The following is a 19,434-nucleotide window of genomic DNA, read 5'->3' as shown; positions in this document are numbered from 1 at the left end:
TTCCGTCTAGTTTCTATATGAAGATATTTCCTTTTCCAACATAGGCCCCAAAGTGCTCCAAATAAACCCTTGCAGATTCTACAAAAGGAGTGTTTCAAAACTGCTCTTTCTATAGGTAAGTTCAAGTCTGTGAGTTGAATGCACTCAACACAAAGAAGTTTCTGAGAATGCTTCTGTTCAGTTTTTATGTGAAGATATTTCCTTTTCCAGCATAGGCCTCAAACGGCTCCAAATATCCACTTGCAGATTCTACAAAAAGAGTGTTTCCAAACTTCTCTATCAATTGGTAGGTTCAACTCTGTGAGTTGAATGAACTCATCACAAAGAAGTTTCTGAGAATCCTTCTCTCTAGTTTTTATGTGAAGATATTTCCTTTTCCAGCATAGGCCTCAAAGCGCTCCAAATAAACACATGCAGATTCTACAAAAGGAGTGTTTCAAAACTGTTCTATCAAAGGGAACGTTCAAGTGTGTGAGTTGAATGTACTCATCACACAGATGTTTCTCAGAATGCTTCTGTCTAGATTTTAGGTGAAGAGATTTCATTCCCAGCATAGGCCTCAAAGCGCTCCAAATATCCACTTGCAGAATCTACGAAAAGAGTGTTTCAAAGCTGCTCTTTCAAAAGCAAGGTTCAAGTCTGTGTGTTGAATGCGCTCATCTGAAAGAAGTTTCTGAGAATGCTTCTGTCTAGTTCTTACGTGAAGATATTTCCTTTTCCAGCTTAGGCCTCAAAGCGCTCCAAATAAACACTTGCAAATTCTACAAAAGGAGTGTTTCAAAAGAGTTCTATGAAAAGGAAAGTTCAAGTCTGTGAGTTGAATGCACTTATCATACCGAAGTTTCCTGGAATGCTTCTGTCTAGTTTTTATGTGAAGACATTTCCTTTTCCAGCATAGGCCTCAAAGCACTCCAAATATCCACTTGCAGATTCTACAAAAAGAGTGTTTCAAAACTGCTCTATCAAAAGCAAGCTTCAACACTGTGAGTAGAATGCACTCATCACAAAGAAGTTTCTGAGAATGCTTCTGTCTAGTTTTTATGTGAAGAGATTTCCTTTTCCAACATAGGCCTCGAAGCGCTCCAAATAAACACTTGCAGATTCTACAAAAGGAGTGTTTCGAAACTGCTCTTTCAAGACGAACGTTCAAGTCTGTGAGTTGAATGCACTCATCACACAGAAGTTTCTGAGAATGCTTCTGTCTAGTTTTTATGTGAAGATATTTCCTTTTCCAGCATAGGCCTCAAAACGCTCCAAATATCCTCTTGCAGATTCTACAAAAAGAGTGTTTCAAAACTGTTCTATCAAAAGGAAGGTTCAACTCTGTGAGTTGAATGAATGCATCGTGAAGAACTTTCTGAGAATGCTTCTCTGTAGTTTTTAGGTGAAGATATTCCAAAACCCAGCACAGGCCTCGAAGTGCTCCAAATAACCACTTGCAGATTTTACCAAAAGAGTGTTTCAAAACTGCTCTTTCTATAGGTAAGTTCAAGTCTGTGAGTTGAATGCACTCAACACAAAGAAGTTTCTGAGAATGCTTCTGTTCAGTTTTTATGTGAAGACATTTCCTTTTCCAGCATAGGCCTCAAACGGCTCCAAATATCCACTTGCAGATTCTACAAAAAGAGTGTTTCCAAACTTCTCTATCAATTGGTAGGTTCAACTCTGTGAGTTGAATGAACTCATCACAAAGAAGTTTCTGAGAATCCTTCTCTCTAGCTTTTATGTGAAGATATTTCCTTTTCCAACATAGGCCTCAAGGTGCTCCGAATAAACACTTGCAGATTCTACAAACTTAATGTTTCAAAACTGTTCTATCAAAAGGAACGTTGAAGTCTGTGAGTTGAATGCACTCATCACAAAGAAGTTTCTCAGAATGCTTCCGTCTAGTTTTTAGGTGAAGAGATTTCATTTCCCAGCATAGGCCTCAAAGCGCTCCAAATATCCACTTGCAGATTCTATAAGAAGAGTGTTTCCAAACTGCTCTTTCAAAAGGAAGCTTCAAGTCTGTGAGTTGAATGCACTCATCACAAAGAAGTTTCTGAGAATGCTTCCGTCTAGTTTCTATATGAAGATATTTCCTTTTCCAACATAGGCCCCAAAGTGCTCCAAATAAACCCTTGCAGATTCTACAAAAGGAGTGTTTCAAAACTGCTCTTTCTATAGGTAAGTTCAAGTCTGTGAGTTGAATGCACTCAACACAAAGAAGTTTCTGAGAATGCTTCTGTTCAGTTTTTATGTGAAGATATTTCCTTTTCCAGCATAGGCCTCAAACGGCTCCAAATATCCACTTGCAGATTCTACAAAAAGAGTGTTTCCAAACTTCTCTATCAACTGGTAGGTTCAACTCTGTGAGTTGAATGAACTCATCACAAAGAAGTTTCTGAGAATCCTTCTCTCTAGTTTTTATGTGAAGATATTTCCTTTTCCAACATAGGCCTCAAAGCGCTCCAAATAAACACATGCAGATTCTACAAACGGAGTGTTTCAAAACTGTTCTATCAAAGGGAACGTTCAAGTCTGTGAGTTGAATGTACTCATCACACAGATGTTTCTCAGAATGCTTCTGTCTAGTTTTTAGGTGAAGAGATTTCATTCCCAGCATAGGCCTCAAAGCGCTCCAAATATCCACTTGCAGAATCTACGAAAAGAGTGTTTCAAAGCTGCTCTTTCAAAAGCAAGGTTCAAGTCTGTGTGTTGAATGCACTCATCTGAAAGAAGTTTCTGAGAATGCTTCTGTCTAGTTCTTACGTGAAGATATTTCCTTTTCCAGCTTAGGCCTCAAAGCGCTCCAAATAAACACTTGCAAATTCTACAAAAGGAGTGTTTCAAAAGAGTTCTATCAAAAGGAAAGTTCAAGTCTGTGAGTTGAATGCACTTATCATACCGAAGTTTCCTGGAATGCTTCTGTCTAGTTTTTATGTGAGGACATTTCCTTTTCCAGCATAGGCCTCAAAGCACTCCAAATATCCACTTGCAGATTCTACAAAAAGAGTGTTTCAAAACTGCTCTATCAAAAGCAAGCTTCAACACTGTGAGTAGAATGCACTCATCACAAAGAAGTTTCTGAGAATGCTTCTGTCTAGTTTTTATGTGAAGAGATTTCCTTTTCCAACACAGGCCTCAAAGCGCTCCAAATAAACACTTGCAGATTCTATAAAAGGAGTGTTTCGAAACTGCTCTTTCAAGACGAACGTTCAAGTCTGTGAGTTGAATGCACTCATCACACAGAAGTTTCTGAGAATGCTTCTGTCTAGTTTTTATGTGAAGATATTTCCTTTTCCAGCATAGGCCTCAAAACGCTCCAAATATCCTCTTGCAGATTCTACAAAAAGAGTGTTTCAAAACTGTTCTATCAAAAGGAAGGTTCAACTCTGTGAGTTGAATGACTGCATCGTGAAGAACTTTCTGAGAATGCTTCTCTGTAGTTTTTAGGTGAAGATATTCCAAAACCCAGCACAGGCCTCGAAGTGCTCCAAATAACCACTTGCAGATTTTACCAAAAGAGTGTTTCAAAACTGCTCTTTCTATAGGTAAGTTCAAGTCTGTGAGTTGAATGCACTCAACACAAAGAAGTTTCTGAGAATGCTTCTGTTCAGTTTTTATGTGAAGATATTCCCTTTTCCAGCATAGGCCTCAAACGGCTCCAAATATCCACTTGCAGATTCTACAAAAAGAGTGTTTCCAAACTTCTCTATCAATTGGTAGGTTCAACTCTGTGAGTTGAATGAACTCATCACAAAGAAGTTTCTGAGAATCCTTCTCTCTAGCTTTTATGTGAAGATATTTCCTTTTCCAACATAGGCCTCAAGGTGCTCCGAATAAACACTTGCAGATTCTACAAACTTAATGTTTCAAAACTGTTCTATCAAAAGGAACGTTGAAGTCTGTGAGTTGAATGCACTCATCACAAAGAAGTTTCTCAGAATGCTTCCGTCTAGTTTTTAGGTGAAGAGATTTCATTTCCCAGCATAGGCCTCAAAGCGCTCCAAATATCCACTTGCAGATTCTATAAGAAGAGTGTTTCCAAACTGCTCTTTCAAAAGGAAGCTTCAAGTCTGTGAGTTGAATGCACTCATCACAAAGAAGTTTCTGAGAATGCTTCCGTCTAGTTTCTATATGAAGATATTTCCTTTTCCAACATAGGCCCCAAAGTGCTCCAAATAAACCCTTGCAGATTCTACAAAAGGAGTGTTTCAAAACTGCTCTTTCTATAGGTAAGTTCAAGTCTGTGAGTTGAATGCACTCAACACAAAGAAGTTTCTGAGAATGCTTCTGTTCAGTTTTTATGTGAAGATATTTCCTTTTCCAGCATAGGCCTCAAACGGCTCCAAATATCCACTTGCAGATTCTACAAAAAGAGTGTTTCCAAACTTCTCTATCAACTGGTAGGTTCAACTCTGTGAGTTGAATGAACTCATCACAAAGAAGTTTCTGAGAATCCTTCTCTCTAGTTTTTATGTGAAGATATTTCCTTTTCCAACATAGGCCTCAAAGCGCTCCAAATAAACACATGCAGATTCTACAAACGGAGTGTTTCAAAACTGTTCTATCAAAGGGAACGTTCAAGTCTGTGAGTTGAATGTACTCATCACACAGATGTTTCTCAGAATGCTTCTGTCTAGTTTTTAGGTGAAGAGATTTCATTCCCAGCATAGGCCTCAAAGCGCTCCAAATATCCACTTGCAGAATCTACGAAAAGAGTGTTTCAAAGCTGCTCTTTCAAAAGCAAGGTTCAAGTCTGTGTGTTGAATGCACTCATCTGAAAGAAGTTTCTGAGAATGCTTCTGTCTAGTTCTTACGTGAAGATATTTCCTTTTCCAGCTTAGGCCTCAAAGCGCTCCAAATAAACACTTGCAAATTCTACAAAAGGAGTGTTTCAAAAGAGTTCTATCAAAAGGAACGTTCAAGTCTGTGAGTTGAATGCACTTATCATACCGAAGTTTCCTGGAATGCTTCTGTCTAGTTTTTATGTGAGGACATTTCCTTTTCCAGCATAGGCCTCAAAGCACTCCAAATATCCACTTGCAGATTCTACAAAAAGAGTGTTTCAAAACTGCTCTATCAAAAGCAAGCTTCAACACTGTGAGTAGAATGCACTCATCACAAAGAAGTTTCTGAGAATGCTTCTGTCTAGTTTTTATGTGAAGAGATTTCCTTTTCCAACACAGGCCTCCAAGCGCTCCAAATAAACACTTGCAGATTCTATAAAAGGAGTGTTTCGAAACTGCTCTTTCAAGACGAACGTTCAAGTCTGTGAGTTGAATGCACTCATCACACAGAAGTTTCTGAGAATGCTTCTGTCTAGTTTTTATGTGAAGATATTTCCTTTTCCAGCATAGGCCTCAAAACGCTCCAAATATCCTCTTGCAGATTCTACAAAAAGAGTGTTTCAAAACTGTTCTATCAAAAGGAAGGTTCAACTCTGTGAGTTGAATGAATGCATCGTGAAGAACTTTCTGAGAATGCTTCTCTGTAGTTTTTAGGTGAAGATATTCCAAAACCCAGCACAGGCCTCGAAGTGCTCCAAATAACCACTTGCAGATTTTACCAAAAGAGTGTTTCAAAACTGCTCTTTCTATAGGTAAGTTCAAGTCTGTGAGTTGAATGCACTCAACACAAAGAAGTTTCTGAGAATGCTTCTGTTCAGTTTTTATGTGAAGATATTCCCTTTTCCAGCATAGGCCTCAAACGGCTCCAAATATCCACTTGCAGATTCTACAAAAAGAGTGTTTCCAAACTTCTCTATCAATTGGTAGGTTCAACTCTGTGAGTTGAATGAACTCATCACAAAGAAGTTTCTGAGAATCCTTCTCTCTAGCTTTTATGTGAAGATATTTCCTTTTCCAACATAGGCCTCAAGGTGCTCCGAATAAACACTTGCAGATTCTACAAACTTAATGTTTCAAAACTGTTCTATCAAAAGGAACGTTGAAGTCTGTGAGTTGAATGCACTCATCACAAAGAAGTTTCTCAGAATGCTTCCGTCTAGTTTTTAGGTGAAGAGATTTCATTTCCCAGCATAGGCCTCAAAGCGCTCCAAATATCCACTTGCAGATTCTATAAGAAGAGTGTTTCCAAACTGCTCTTTCAAAAGGAAGCTTCAAGTCTGTGAGTTGAATGCACTCATCACAAAGAAGTTTCTGAGAATGCTTCCGTCTAGTTTCTATATGAAGATATTTCCTTTTCCAACATAGGCCCCAAAGTGCTCCAAATAAACCCTTGCAGATTCTACAAAAGGAGTGTTTCAAAACTGCTCTTTCTATAGGTAAGTTCAAGTCTGTGAGTTGAATGCACTCAACACAAAGAAGTTTCTGAGAATGCTTCTGTTCAGTTTTTATGTGAAGATATTTCCTTTTCCAGCATAGGCCTCAAACGGCTCCAAATATCCACTTGCAGATTCTACAAAAACAGTGTTTCCAAACTTCTCTATCAACTGGTAGGTTCAACTCTGTGAGTTGAATGAACTCATCACAAAGAAGTTTCTGAGAATCCTTCTCTCTAGTTTTTATGTGAAGATATTTCCTTTTCCAACATAGGCCTCAAAGCGCTCCAAATAAACACATGCAGATTCTACAAACGGAGTGTTTCAAAACTGTTCTATCAAAGGGAACGTTCAAGTCTGTGAGTTGAATGTACTCATCACACAGATGTTTCTCAGAATGCTTCTGTCTAGTTTTTAGGTGAAGAGATTTCATTCCCAGCATAGGCCTCAAAGCGCTCCAAATATCCACTTGCAGAATCTACGAAAAGAGTGTTTCAAAGCTGCTCTTTCAAAAGCAAGGTTCAAGTCTGTGTGTTGAATGCACTCATCTGAAAGAAGTTTCTGAGAATGCTTCTGTCTAGTTCTTACGTGAAGATATTTCCTTTTCCAGCTTAGGCCTCAAAGCGCTCCAAATAAACACTTGCAAATTCTACAAAAGGAGTGTTTCAAAAGAGTTCTATCAAAAGGAACGTTCAAGTCTGTGAGTTGAATGCACTTATCATACCGAAGTTTCCTGGAATGCTTCTGTCTAGTTTTTATGTGAAGACATTTCCTTTTCCAGCATAGGCCTCAAAGCACTCCAAATATCCACTTGCAGATTCTACAAAAAGAGTGTTTCAAAACTGCTCTATCAAAAGCAAGCTTCAACACTGTGAGTAGAATGCACTCATCACAAAGAAGTTTCTGAGAATGCTTCTGTCTAGTTTTTATGTGAAGAGATTTCCTTTTCCAACACAGGCCTCAAAGCGCTCCAAATAAACACTTGCAGATTCTATAAAAGGAGTGTTTCGAAACTGCTCTTTCAAGACGAACGTTCAAGTCTGTGAGTTGAATGCACTCATCACACAGAAGTTTCTGAGAATGCTTCTGTCTAGTTTTTATGTGAAGATATTTCCTTTTCCAGCATAGGCCTCAAAACGCTCCAAATATCCTCTTGCAGATTCTACAAAAAGAGTGTTTCAAAACTGTTCTATCAAAAGGAAGGTTCAACTCTGTGAGTTGAATGACTGCATCGTGAAGAACTTTCTGAGAATGCTTCTCTGTAGTTTTTAGGTGAAGATATTCCAAAACCCAGCACAGGCCTCGAAGTGCTCCAAATAACCACTTGCAGATTTTACCAAAAGAGTGTTTCAAAACTGCTCTTTCTATAGGTAAGTTCAAGTCTGTGAGTTGAATGCACTCAACACAAAGAAGTTTCTGAGAATGCTTCTGTTCAGTTTTTATGTGAAGATATTCCCTTTTCCAGCATAGGCCTCAAACGGCTCCAAATATCCACTTGCAGATTCTACAAAAAGAGTGTTTCCAAACTTCTCTATCAATTGGTAGGTTCAACTCTGTGAGTTGAATGAACTCATCACAAAGAAGTTTCTGAGAATCCTTCTCTCTAGCTTTTATGTGAAGATATTTCCTTTTCCAACATAGGCCTCAAGGTGCTCCGAATAAACACTTGCAGATTCTACAAACTTAATGTTTCAAAACTGTTCTATCAAAAGGAACGTTGAAGTCTGTGAGTTGAATGCACTCATCACAAAGAAGTTTCTCAGAATGCTTCCGTCTAGTTTTTAGGTGAAGAGATTTCATTTCCCAGCATAGGCCTCAAAGCGCTCCAAATATCCACTTGCAGATTCTATAAGAAGAGTGTTTCCAAACTGCTCTTTCAAAAGGAAGCTTCAAGTCTGTGAGTTGAATGCACTCATCACAAAGAAGTTTCTGAGAATGCTTCCGTCTAGTTTCTATATGAAGATATTTCCTTTTCCAACATAGGCCCCAAAGTGCTCCAAATAAACCCTTGCAGATTCTACAAAAGGAGTGTTTCAAAACTGCTCTTTCTATAGGTAAGTTCAAGTCTGTGAGTTGAATGCACTCAACACAAAGAAGTTTCTGAGAATGCTTCTGTTCAGTTTTTATGTGAAGATATTTCCTTTTCCAGCATAGGCCTCAAACGGCTCCAAATATCCACTTGCAGATTCTACAAAAAGAGTGTTTCCAAACTTCTCTATCAACTGGTAGGTTCAACTCTGTGAGTTGAATGAACTCATCACAAAGAAGTTTCTGAGAATCCTTCTCTCTAGTTTTTATGTGAAGATATTTCCTTTTCCAACATAGGCCTCAAAGCGCTCCAAATAAACACATGCAGATTCTACAAACGGAGTGTTTCAAAACTGTTCTATCAAAGGGAACGTTCAAGTCTGTGAGTTGAATGTACTCATCACACAGATGTTTCTCAGAATGCTTCTGTCTAGTTTTTAGGTGAAGAGATTTCATTCCCAGCATAGGCCTCAAAGCGCTCCAAATATCCACTTGCAGAATCTACGAAAAGAGTGTTTCAAAGCTGCTCTTTCAAAAGCAAGGTTCAAGTCTGTGTGTTGAATGCACTCATCTGAAAGAAGTTTCTGAGAATGCTTCTGTCTAGTTCTTACGTGAAGATATTTCCTTTTCCAGCTTAGGCCTCAAAGCGCTCCAAATAAACACTTGCAAATTCTACAAAAGGAGTGTTTCAAAAGAGTTCTATCAAAAGGAACGTTCAAGTCTGTGAGTTGAATGCACTTATCATACCGAAGTTTCCTGGAATGCTTCTGTCTAGTTTTTATGTGAGGACATTTCCTTTTACAGCATAGGCCTCAAAGCACTCCAAATATCCACTTGCAGATTCTACAAAAAGAGTGTTTCAAAACTGCTCTATCAAAAGCAAGCTTCAACACTGTGAGTAGAATGCACTCATCACAAAGAAGTTTCTGAGAATGCTTCTGTCTAGTTTTTATGTGAAGAGATTTCCTTTTCCAACACAGGCCTCAAAGCGCTCCAAATAAACACTTGCAGATTCTATAAAAGGAGTGTTTCGAAACTGCTCTTTCAAGACGAACGTTCAAGTCTGTGAGTTGAATGCACTCATCACACAGAAGTTTCTGAGAATGCTTCTGTCTAGTTTTTATGTGAAGATATTTCCTTTTCCAGCATAGGCCTCAAAACGCTCCAAATATCCTCTTGCAGATTCTACAAAAAGAGTGTTTCAAAACTGTTCTATCAAAAGGAAGGTTCAACTCTGTGAGTTGAATGACTGCATCATGAAGAACTTTCTGAGAATGCTTCTCTGTAGTTTTTAGGTGAAGATATTCCAAAACCCAGCACAGGCCTCGAAGTGCTCCAAATAACCACTTGCAGATTTTACCAAAAGAGTGTTTCAAAACTGCTCTTTCTATAGGTAAGTTCAAGTCTGTGAGTTGAATGCACTCAACACAAAGAAGTTTCTGAGAATGCTTCTGTTCAGTTTTTATGTGAAGATATTCCCTTTTCCAGCATAGGCCTCAAACGGCTCCAAATATCCACTTGCAGATTCTACAAAAAGAGTGTTTCCAAACTTCTCTATCAATTGGTAGGTTCAACTCTGTGAGTTGAATGAACTCATCACAAAGAAGTTTCTGAGAATCCTTCTCTCTAGCTTTTATGTGAAGATATTTCCTTTTCCAACATAGGCCTCAAGGTGCTCCGAATAAACACTTGCAGATTCTACAAACTTAATGTTTCAAAACTGTTCTATCAAAAGGAACGTTGAAGTCTGTGAGTTGAATGCACTCATCACAAAGAAGTTTCTCAGAATGCTTCCGTCTAGTTTTTAGGTGAAGAGATTTCATTTCCCAGCATAGGCCTCAAAGCGCTCCAAATATCCACTTGCAGATTCTATAAGAAGAGTGTTTCCAAACTGCTCTTTCAAAAGGAAGCTTCAAGTCTGTGAGTTGAATGCACTCATCACAAAGAAGTTTCTGAGAATGCTTCCGTCTAGTTTCTATATGAAGATATTTCCTTTTCCAACATAGGCCCCAAAGTGCTCCAAATAAACCCTTGCAGATTCTACAAAAGGAGTGTTTCAAAACTGCTCTTTCTATAGGTAAGTTCAAGTCTGTGAGTTGAATGCACTCAACACAAAGAAGTTTCTGAGAATGCTTCTGTTCAGTTTTTATGTGAAGATATTTCCTTTTCCAGCATAGGCCTCAAACGGCTCCAAATATCCACTTGCAGATTCTACAAAAACAGTGTTTCCAAACTTCTCTATCAATTGGTAGGTTCAACTATGTGAGTTGAATGAACTCATCACAAAGAAGTTTCTGAGAATCCTTCTCTCTAGTTTTTATGTGAAGATATTTCCTTTTCCAGCATAGGCCTCAAAGCGCTCCAAATAAACACATGCAGATTCTACAAAAGGAGTGTTTCAAAACTGTTCTATCAAAGGGAACGTTCAAGTGTGTGAGTTGAATGTACTCATCACACAGATGTTTCTCAGAATGCTTCTGTCTAGATTTTAGGTGAAGAGATTTCATTCCCAGCATAGGCCTCAAAGCGCTCCAAATATCCACTTGCAGAATCTACGAAAAGAGTGTTTCAAAGCTGCTCTTTCAAAAGCAAGGTTCAAGTCTGTGTGTTGAATGCACTCATCTGAAAGAAGTTTCTGAGAATGCTTCTGTCTAGTTCTTACGTGAAGATATTTCCTTTTCCAGCTTAGGCCTCAAAGCGCTCCAAATAAACACTTGCAAATTCTACAAAAGGAGTGTTTCAAAAGAGTTCTATCAAAAGGAAAGTTCAAGTCTGTGAGTTGAATGCACTTATCATACCGAAGTTTCCTGGAATGCTTCTGTCTAGTTTTTATGTGAAGACATTTCCTTTTCCAGCATAGGCCTCAAAGCACTCCAAATATCCACTTGCAGATTCTACAAAAAGAGTGTTTCAAAACTGCTCTATCAAAAGCAAGCTTCAACACTGTGAGTAGAATGCACTCATCACAAAGAAGTTTCTGAGAATGCTTCTGTCTAGTTTTTATGTGAAGAGATTTCCTTTTCCAACATAGGCCTCGAAGCGCTCCAAATAAACACTTGCAGATTCTACAAAAGGAGTGTTTCGAAACTGCTCTTTCAAGACGAACGTTCAAGTCTGTGAGTTGAATGCACTCATCACACAGAAGTTTCTGAGAATGCTTCTGTCTGGTTTTTATGTGAAGATATTTCCTTTTCCAGCATAGGCCTCAAAACTCTCCAAATATCCTCTTGCAGATTCTACAAAAAGAGTGTTTCAAAACTGTTCTATCAAAAGGAAGGTTCAACTCTGTGAGTTGAATGAATGCATCGTGAAGAACTTTCTGAGAATGCTTCTCTGTAGTTTTTAGGTGAAGATATTCCAAAACCCAGCACAGGCCTCGAAGTGCTCCAAATAACCACTTGCAGATTTTACCAAAAGAGTGTTTCAAAACTGCTCTTTCTATAGGTAAGTTCAAGTCTGTGAGTTGAATGCACTCAACACAAAGAAGTTTCTGAGAATGCTTCTGTTCAGTTTTTATGTGAAGACATTTCCTTTTCCAGCATAGGCCTCAAACGGCTCCAAATATCCACTTGCAGATTCTACAAAAAGAGTGTTTCCAAACTTCTCTATCAATTGGTAGGTTCAACTCTGTGAGTTGAATGAACTCATCACAAAGAAGTTTCTGAGAATCCTTCTCTCTAGCTTTTATGTGAAGATATTTCCTTTTCCAACATAGGCCTCAAGGTGCTCCGAATAAACACTTGCAGATTCTACAAACTTAATGTTTCAAAACTGTTCTATCAAAAGGAACGTTGAAGTCTGTGAGTTGAATGCACTCATCACAAAGAAGTTTCTCAGAATGCTTCCGTCTAGTTTTTAGGTGAAGAGATTTCATTTCCCAGCATAGGCCTCAAAGCGCTCCAAATATCCACTTGCAGATTCTATAAGAAGAGTGTTTCCAAACTGCTCTTTCAAAAGGAAGCTTCAAGTCTGTGAGTTGAATGCACTCATCACAAAGAAGTTTCTGAGAATGCTTCCGTCTAGTTTCTATATGAAGATATTTCCTTTTCCAACATAGGCCCCAAAGTGCTCCAAATAAACCCTTGCAGATTCTACAAAAGGAGTGTTTCAAAACTGCTCTTTCTATAGGTATGTTCAAGTCTGTGAGTTGAATGCACTCAACACAAAGAAGTTTCTGAGAATGCTTCTGTTCAGTTTTTATGTGAAGATATTTCCTTTTCCAGCATAGGCCTCAAACGGCTCCAAATATCCACTTGCAGATTCTACAAAAAGAGTGTTTCCAAACTTCTCTATCAATTGGTAGGTTCAACTCTGTGAGTTGAATGAACTCATCACAAAGAAGTTTCTGAGAATCTTTCTCTCTAGTTTTTATGTGAAGATATTTCCTTTTCCAACATAGGCCTCAAAGCGCTCCAAATAAACACATGCAGATTCTACAAACGGAGTGTTTCAAAACTGTTCTATCAAAGGGAACGTTCAAGTGTGTGAGTTGAATGTACTCATCACACAGATGTTTCTCAGAATGCTTCTGTCTAGTTTTTAGGTGAAGAGATTTCATTCCCAGCATAGGCCTCAAAGCGCTCCAAATATCCACTTGCAGAATCTACGAAAAGAGTGTTTCAAAGCTGCTCTTTCAAAAGCAAGGTTCAAGTCTGTGTGTTGAATGCACTCATCTGAAAGAAGTTTCTGAGAATGCTTCTGTCTAGTTCTTACGTGAAGATATTTCCTTTTCCAGCTTAGGCCTCAAAGCGCTCCAAATAAACACTTGCAAATTCTACAAAAGGAGTGTTTCAAAAGAGTTCTATCAAAAGGAACGTTCAAGTCTGTGAGTTGAATGCACTTATCATACCGAAGTTTCCTGGAATGCTTCTGTCTAGTTTTTATGTGAAGACATTTCCTTTTCCAGCATAGGCCTCAAAGCACTCCAAATATCCACTTGCAGATTCTACAAAAAGAGTGTTTCAAAACTGCTCTATCAAAAGCAAGCTTCAACACTGTGAGTAGAATGCACTCATCACAAAGAAGTTTCTGAGAATGCTTCTGTCTAGTTTTTATGTGAAGAGATTTCCTTTTCCAACATAGGCCTCAAAGCGCTCCAAATAAACACTTGCAGATTCTACAAAAGGAGTGTTTCGAAACTGCTCTTTCAAGACGAACGTTCAAGTCTGTGAGTTGAATGCCCTCATCACACAGAAGTTTCTGAGAATGCTTCTGTCTAGTTTTTATGTGAAGATATTTCCTTTTCCAGCATAGGCCTCAAAACGCTCCAAATATCCTCTTGCAGATTCTACAAAAAGAGTGTTTCAAAACTGTTCTATCAAAAGGAAGGTTCAACTCTGTGAGTTGAATGAATGCATCGTGAAGAACTTTCTGAGAATGCTTCTCTGTAGTTTTTAGGTGAAGATATTCCAAAACCCAGCACAGGCCTCGAAGTGCTCCAAATAACCACTTGCAGATTTTACCAAAAGAGTGTTTCAAAACTGCTCTTTCTATAGGTAAGTTCAAGTCTGTGAGTTGAATGCACTCAACACAAAGAAGTTTCTGAGAATGCTTCTGTTCAGTTTTTATGTGAAGACATTTCCTTTTCCAGCATAGGCCTCAAACGGCTCCAAATATCCACTTGCAGATTCTACAAAAAGAGTGTTTCCAAACTTCTCTATCAATTGGTAGGTTCAACTCTGTGAGTTGAATGAACTCATCACAAAGAAGTTTCTGAGAATCCTTCTCTCTAGTTTTTATGTGAAGATATTTCCTTTTCCAGCATAGGCCTCAAAGCGCTCCAAATAAACACATGCAGATTCTACAAAAGGAGTGTTTCAAAACTGTTCTATCAAAGGGAACGTTCAAGTGTGTGAGTTGAATGTACTCATCACACAGATGTTTCTCAGAATGCTTCTGTCTAGATTTTAGGTGAAGAGATTTCATTCCCAGCATAGGCCTCAAAGCGCTCCAAATATCCACTTGCAGAATCTACGAAAAGAGTGTTTCAAAGCTGCTCTTTCAAAAGCAAGGTTCAAGTCTGTGTGTTGAATGCACTCATCTGAAAGAAGTTTCTGAGAATGCTTCTGTCTAGTTCTTACGTGAAGATATTTCCTTTTCCAGCTTAGGCCTCAAAGCGCTCCAAATAAACACTTGCAAATTCTACAAAAGGAGTGTTTCAAAAGAGTTCTATCAAAAGGAAAGTTCAAGTCTGTGAGTTGAATGCACTTATCATACCGAAGTTTCCTGGAATGCTTCTGTCTAGTTTTTATGTGAAGACATTTCCTTTTCCAGCATAGGCCTCAAAGCACTCCAAATATCCACTTGCAGATTCTACAAAAAGAGTGTTTCAAAACTGCTCTATCAAAAGCAAGCTTCAACACTGTGAGTAGAATGCACTCATCACAAAGAAGTTTCTGAGAATGCTTCTGTCTAGTTTTTATGTGAAGAGATTTCCTTTTCCAACATAGGCCTCGAAGCGCTCCAAATAAACACTTGCAGATTCTACAAAAGGAGTGTTTCGAAACTGCTCTTTCAAGACGAACGTTCAAGTCTGTGAGTTGAATGCACTCATCACACAGAAGTTTCTGAGAATGCTTCTGTCTAGTTTTTATGTGAAGATATTTCCTTTTCCAGCATAGGCCTCAAAACGCTCCAAATATCCTCTTGCAGATTCTACAAAAAGAGTGTTTCAAAACTGTTCTATCAAAAGGAAGGTTCAACTCTGTGAGTTGAATGAATGCATCGTGAAGAACTTTCTGAGAATGCTTCTCTGTAGTTTTTAGGTGAAGATATTCCAAAACCCAGCACAGGCCTCGAAGTGCTCCAAATAACCACTTGCAGATTTTACCAAAAGAGTGTTTCAAAACTGCTCTTTCTATAGGTAAGTTCAAGTCTGTGAGTTGAATGCACTCAACACAAAGAAGTTTCTGAGAATGCTTCTGTTCAGTTTTTATGTGAAGACATTTCCTTTTCCAGCATAGGCCTCAAACGGCTCCAAATATCCACTTGCAGATTCTACAAAAAGAGTGTTTCCAAACTTCTCTATCAATTGGTAGGTTCAACTCTGTGAGTTGAATGAACTCATCACAAAGAAGTTTCTGAGAATCCTTCTCTCTAGCTTTTATGTGAAGATATTTCCTTTTCCAACATAGGCCTCAAGGTGCTCCGAATAAACACTTGCAGATTCTACAAACTTAATGTTTCAAAACTGTTCTATCAAAAGGAACGTTGAAGTCTGTGAGTTGAATGCACTCATCACAAAGAAGTTTCTCAGAATGCTTCCGTCTAGTTTTTAGGTGAAGAGATTTCATTTCCCAGCATAGGCCTCAAAGCGCTCCAAATATCCACTTGCAGATTCTATAAGAAGAGTGTTTCCAAACTGCTCTTTCAAAAGGAAGCTTCAAGTCTGTGAGTTGAATGCACTCATCACAAAGAAGTTTCTGAGAATGCTTCCGTCTAGTTTCTATATGAAGATATTTCCTTTTCCAACATAGGCCCCAAAGTGCTCCAAATAAACCCTTGCAGATTCTACAAAAGGAGTGTTTCAAAACTGCTCTTTCTATAGGTAAGTTCAAGTCTGTGAGTTGAATGCACTCAACACAAAGAAGTTTCTGAGAATGCTTCTGTTCAGTTTTTATGTGAAGATATTTCCTTTTCCAGCATAGGCCTCAAACGGCTCCAAATATCCACTTGCAGATTCTACAAAAAGAGTGTTTCCAAACTTCTCTATCAACTGGTAGGTTCAACTCTGTGAGTTGAATGAACTCATCACAAAGAAGTTTCTGAGAATCCTTCTCTCTAGTTTTTATGTGAAGATATTTCCTTTTCCAACATAGGCCTCAAAGCGCTCCAAATAAACACATGCAGATTCTACAAACGGAGTGTTTCAAAACTGTTCTATCAAAGGGAACGTTCAAGTCTGTGAGTTGAATGTACTCATCACACAGATGTTTCTCAGAATGCTTCTGTCTAGTTTTTAGGTGAAGAGATTTCATTCCCAGCATAGGCCTCAAAGCGCTCCAAATATCCACTTGCAGAATCTACGAAAAGAGTGTTTCAAAGCTGCTCTTTCAAAAGCAAGGTTCAAGTCTGTGTGTTGAATGCACTCATCTGAAAGAAGTTTCTGAGAATGCTTCTGTCTAGTTCTTACGTGAAGATATTTCCTTTTCCAGCTTAGGCCTCAAAGCGCTCCAAATAAACACTTGCAAATTCTACAAAAGGAGTGTTTCAAAAGAGTTCTATCAAAAGGAACGTTCAAGTCTGTGAGTTGAATGCACTTATCATACCGAAGTTTCCTGGAATGCTTCTGTCTAGTTTTTATGTGAGGACATTTCCTTTTCCAGCATAGGCCTCAAAGCACTCCAAATATCCACTTGCAGATTCTACAAGAAGAGTGTTTCAAAACTGCTCTATCAAAAGCAAGCTTCAACACTGTGAGTAGAATGCACTCATCACAAAGAAGTTTCTGAGAATGCTTCTGTCTAGTTTTTATGTGAAGAGATTTCCTTTTCCAACACAGGCCTCAAAGCGCTCCAAATAAACACTTGCAGATTCTATAAAAGGAGTGTTTCGAAACTGCTCTTTCAAGACGAACGTTCAAGTCTGTGAGTTGAATGCACTCATCACACAGAAGTTTCTGAGAATGCTTCTGTCTAGTTTTTATGTGAAGATATTTCCTTTTCCAGCATAGGCCTCAAAACGCTCCAAATATCCTCTTGCAGATTCTACAAAAAGAGTGTTTCAAAACTGTTCTATCAAAAGGAAGGTTCAACTCTGTGAGTTGAATGACTGCATCGTGAAGAACTTTCTGAGAATGCTTCTCTGTAGTTTTTAGGTGAAGATATTCCAAAACCCAGCACAGGCCTCGAAGTGCTCCAAATAACCACTTGCAGATTTTACCAAAAGAGTGTTTCAAAACTGCTCTTTCTATAGGTAAGTTCAAGTCTGTGAGTTGAATGCACTCAACACAAAGAAGTTTCTGAGAATGCTTCTGTTCAGTTTTTATGTGAAGATATTCCCTTTTCCAGCATAGGCCTCAAACGGCTCCAAATATCCACTTGCAGATTCTACAAAAAGAGTGTTTCCAAACTTCTCTATCAATTGGTAGGTTCAACTCTGTGAGTTGAATGAACTCATCACAAAGAAGTTTCTGAGAATCCTTCTCTCTAGCTTTTATGTGAAGATATTTCCTTTTCCAACATAGGCCTCAAGGTGCTCCGAATAAACACTTGCAGATTCTACAAACTTAATGTTTCAAAACTGTTCTATCAAAAGGAACGTTGAAGTCTGTGAGTTGAATGCACTCATCACAAAGAAGTTTCTCAGAATGCTTCCGTCTAGTTTTTAGGTGAAGAGATTTCATTTCCCAGCATAGGCCTCAAAGCGCTCCAAATATCCACTTGCAGATTCTATAAGAAGAGTGTTTCCAAACTGCTCTTTCAAAAGGAAGCTTCAAGTCTGTGAGTTGAATGCACTCATCACAAAGAAGTTTCTGAGAATGCTTCCGTCTAGTTTCTATATGAAGATATTTCCTTTTCCAACATAGGCCCCAAAGTGCTCCAAATAAACCCTTGCAGATTCTACAAAAGGAGTGTTTCAAAACTGCTCTTTCTATAGGTAAGTTCAAGTCTGTGAGTTGAATGCACTCAACACAAAGAAGTTTCTGAGAATGCTTCTGTTCAGTTTTTATGTGAAGATATTTCCTTTTCCAGCATAGGCCTCAAACGGCTCCAAATATCCACTTGCAGATTCTACAAAAAGAGTGTTTCCAAACTTCTCTATCAACTGGTAGGTTCAACTCTGTGAGTTGAATGAACTCATCACAAAGAAGTTTCTGAGAATCCTTCTCTCTAGTTTTTATGTGAAGATATTTCCTTTTCCAACATAGGCCTCAAAGCGCTCCAAATAAACACATGCAGATTCTACAAACGGAGTGTTTCAAAACTGTTCTATCAAAGGGAACGTTCAAGTCTGTGAGTTGAATGTACTCATCACACAGATGTTTCTCAGAATGCTTCTGTCTAGTTTTTAGGTGAAGAGATTTCATTCCCAGCATAGGCCTCAAAGCGCTCCAAATATCCACTTGCAGAATCTACGAAAAGAGTGTTTCAAAGCTGCTCTTTCAAAAGCAAGGTTCAAGTCTGTGTGTTGAATGCACTCATCTGAAAGAAGTTTCTGAGAATGCTTCTGTCTAGTTCTTACGTGAAGATATTTCCTTTTCCAGCTTAGGCCTCAAAGCGCTCCAAATAAACACTTGCAAATTCTACAAAAGGAGTGTTTCAAAAGAGTTCTATCAAAAGGAACGTTCAAGTCTGTGAGTTGAATGCACTTATCATACCGAAGTTTCCTGGAATGCTTCTGTCTAGTTTTTATGTGAGGACATTTCCTTTTCCAGCATAGGCCTCAAAGCACTCCAAATATCCACTTGCAGATTCTACAAAAAGAGTGTTTCAAAACTGCTCTATCAAAAGCAAGCTTCAACACTGTGAGTAGAATGCACTCATCACAAAGAAGTTTCTGAGAATGCTTCTGTCTAGTTTTTATGTGAAGAGATTTCCTTTTCCAACACAGGCCTCAAAGCGCTCCAAATAAACACTTGCAGATTCTATAAAAGGAGTGTTTCGAAACTGCTCTTTCAAGACGAACGTTCAAGTCTGTGAGTTGAATGCACTCATCACACAGAAGTTTCTGAGAATGCTTCTGTCTAGTTTTTATGTGAAGATATTTCCTTTTCCAGCATAGGCCTCAAAACGCTCCAAATATCCTCTTGCAGATTCTACAAAAAGAGTGTTTCAAAACTGTTCTATCAAAAGGAAGGTTCAACTCTGTGAGTTGAATGACTGCATCGTGAAGAACTTTCTGAGAATGCTTCTCTGTAGTTTTTAGGTGAAGATATTCCAAAACCCAGCACAGGCCTCGAAGTGCTCCAAATAACCACTTGCAGATTTTACCAAAAGAGTGTTTCAAAACTGCTCTTTCTATAGGTAAGTTCAAGTCTGTGAGTTGAATGCACTCAACACAAAGAAGTTTCTGAGAATGCTTCTGTTCAGTTTTTATGTGAAGATATTCCCTTTTCCAGCATAGGCCTCAAACGGCTCCAAATATCCACTTGCAGATTCTACAAAAAGAGTGTTTCCAAACTTCTCTATCAATTGGTAGGT

This window comes from Pongo abelii, chromosome 17 (genome assembly GCF_028885655.2).
Source record: "Pongo abelii isolate AG06213 chromosome 17, NHGRI_mPonAbe1-v2.0_pri, whole genome shotgun sequence".
Taxonomy (NCBI): Eukaryota; Metazoa; Chordata; class Mammalia; order Primates; family Hominidae; genus Pongo; species Pongo abelii.
The sequence above is the reverse complement of the archived record's forward strand: the minus strand, read 5'-3'. Positions refer to the sequence as shown.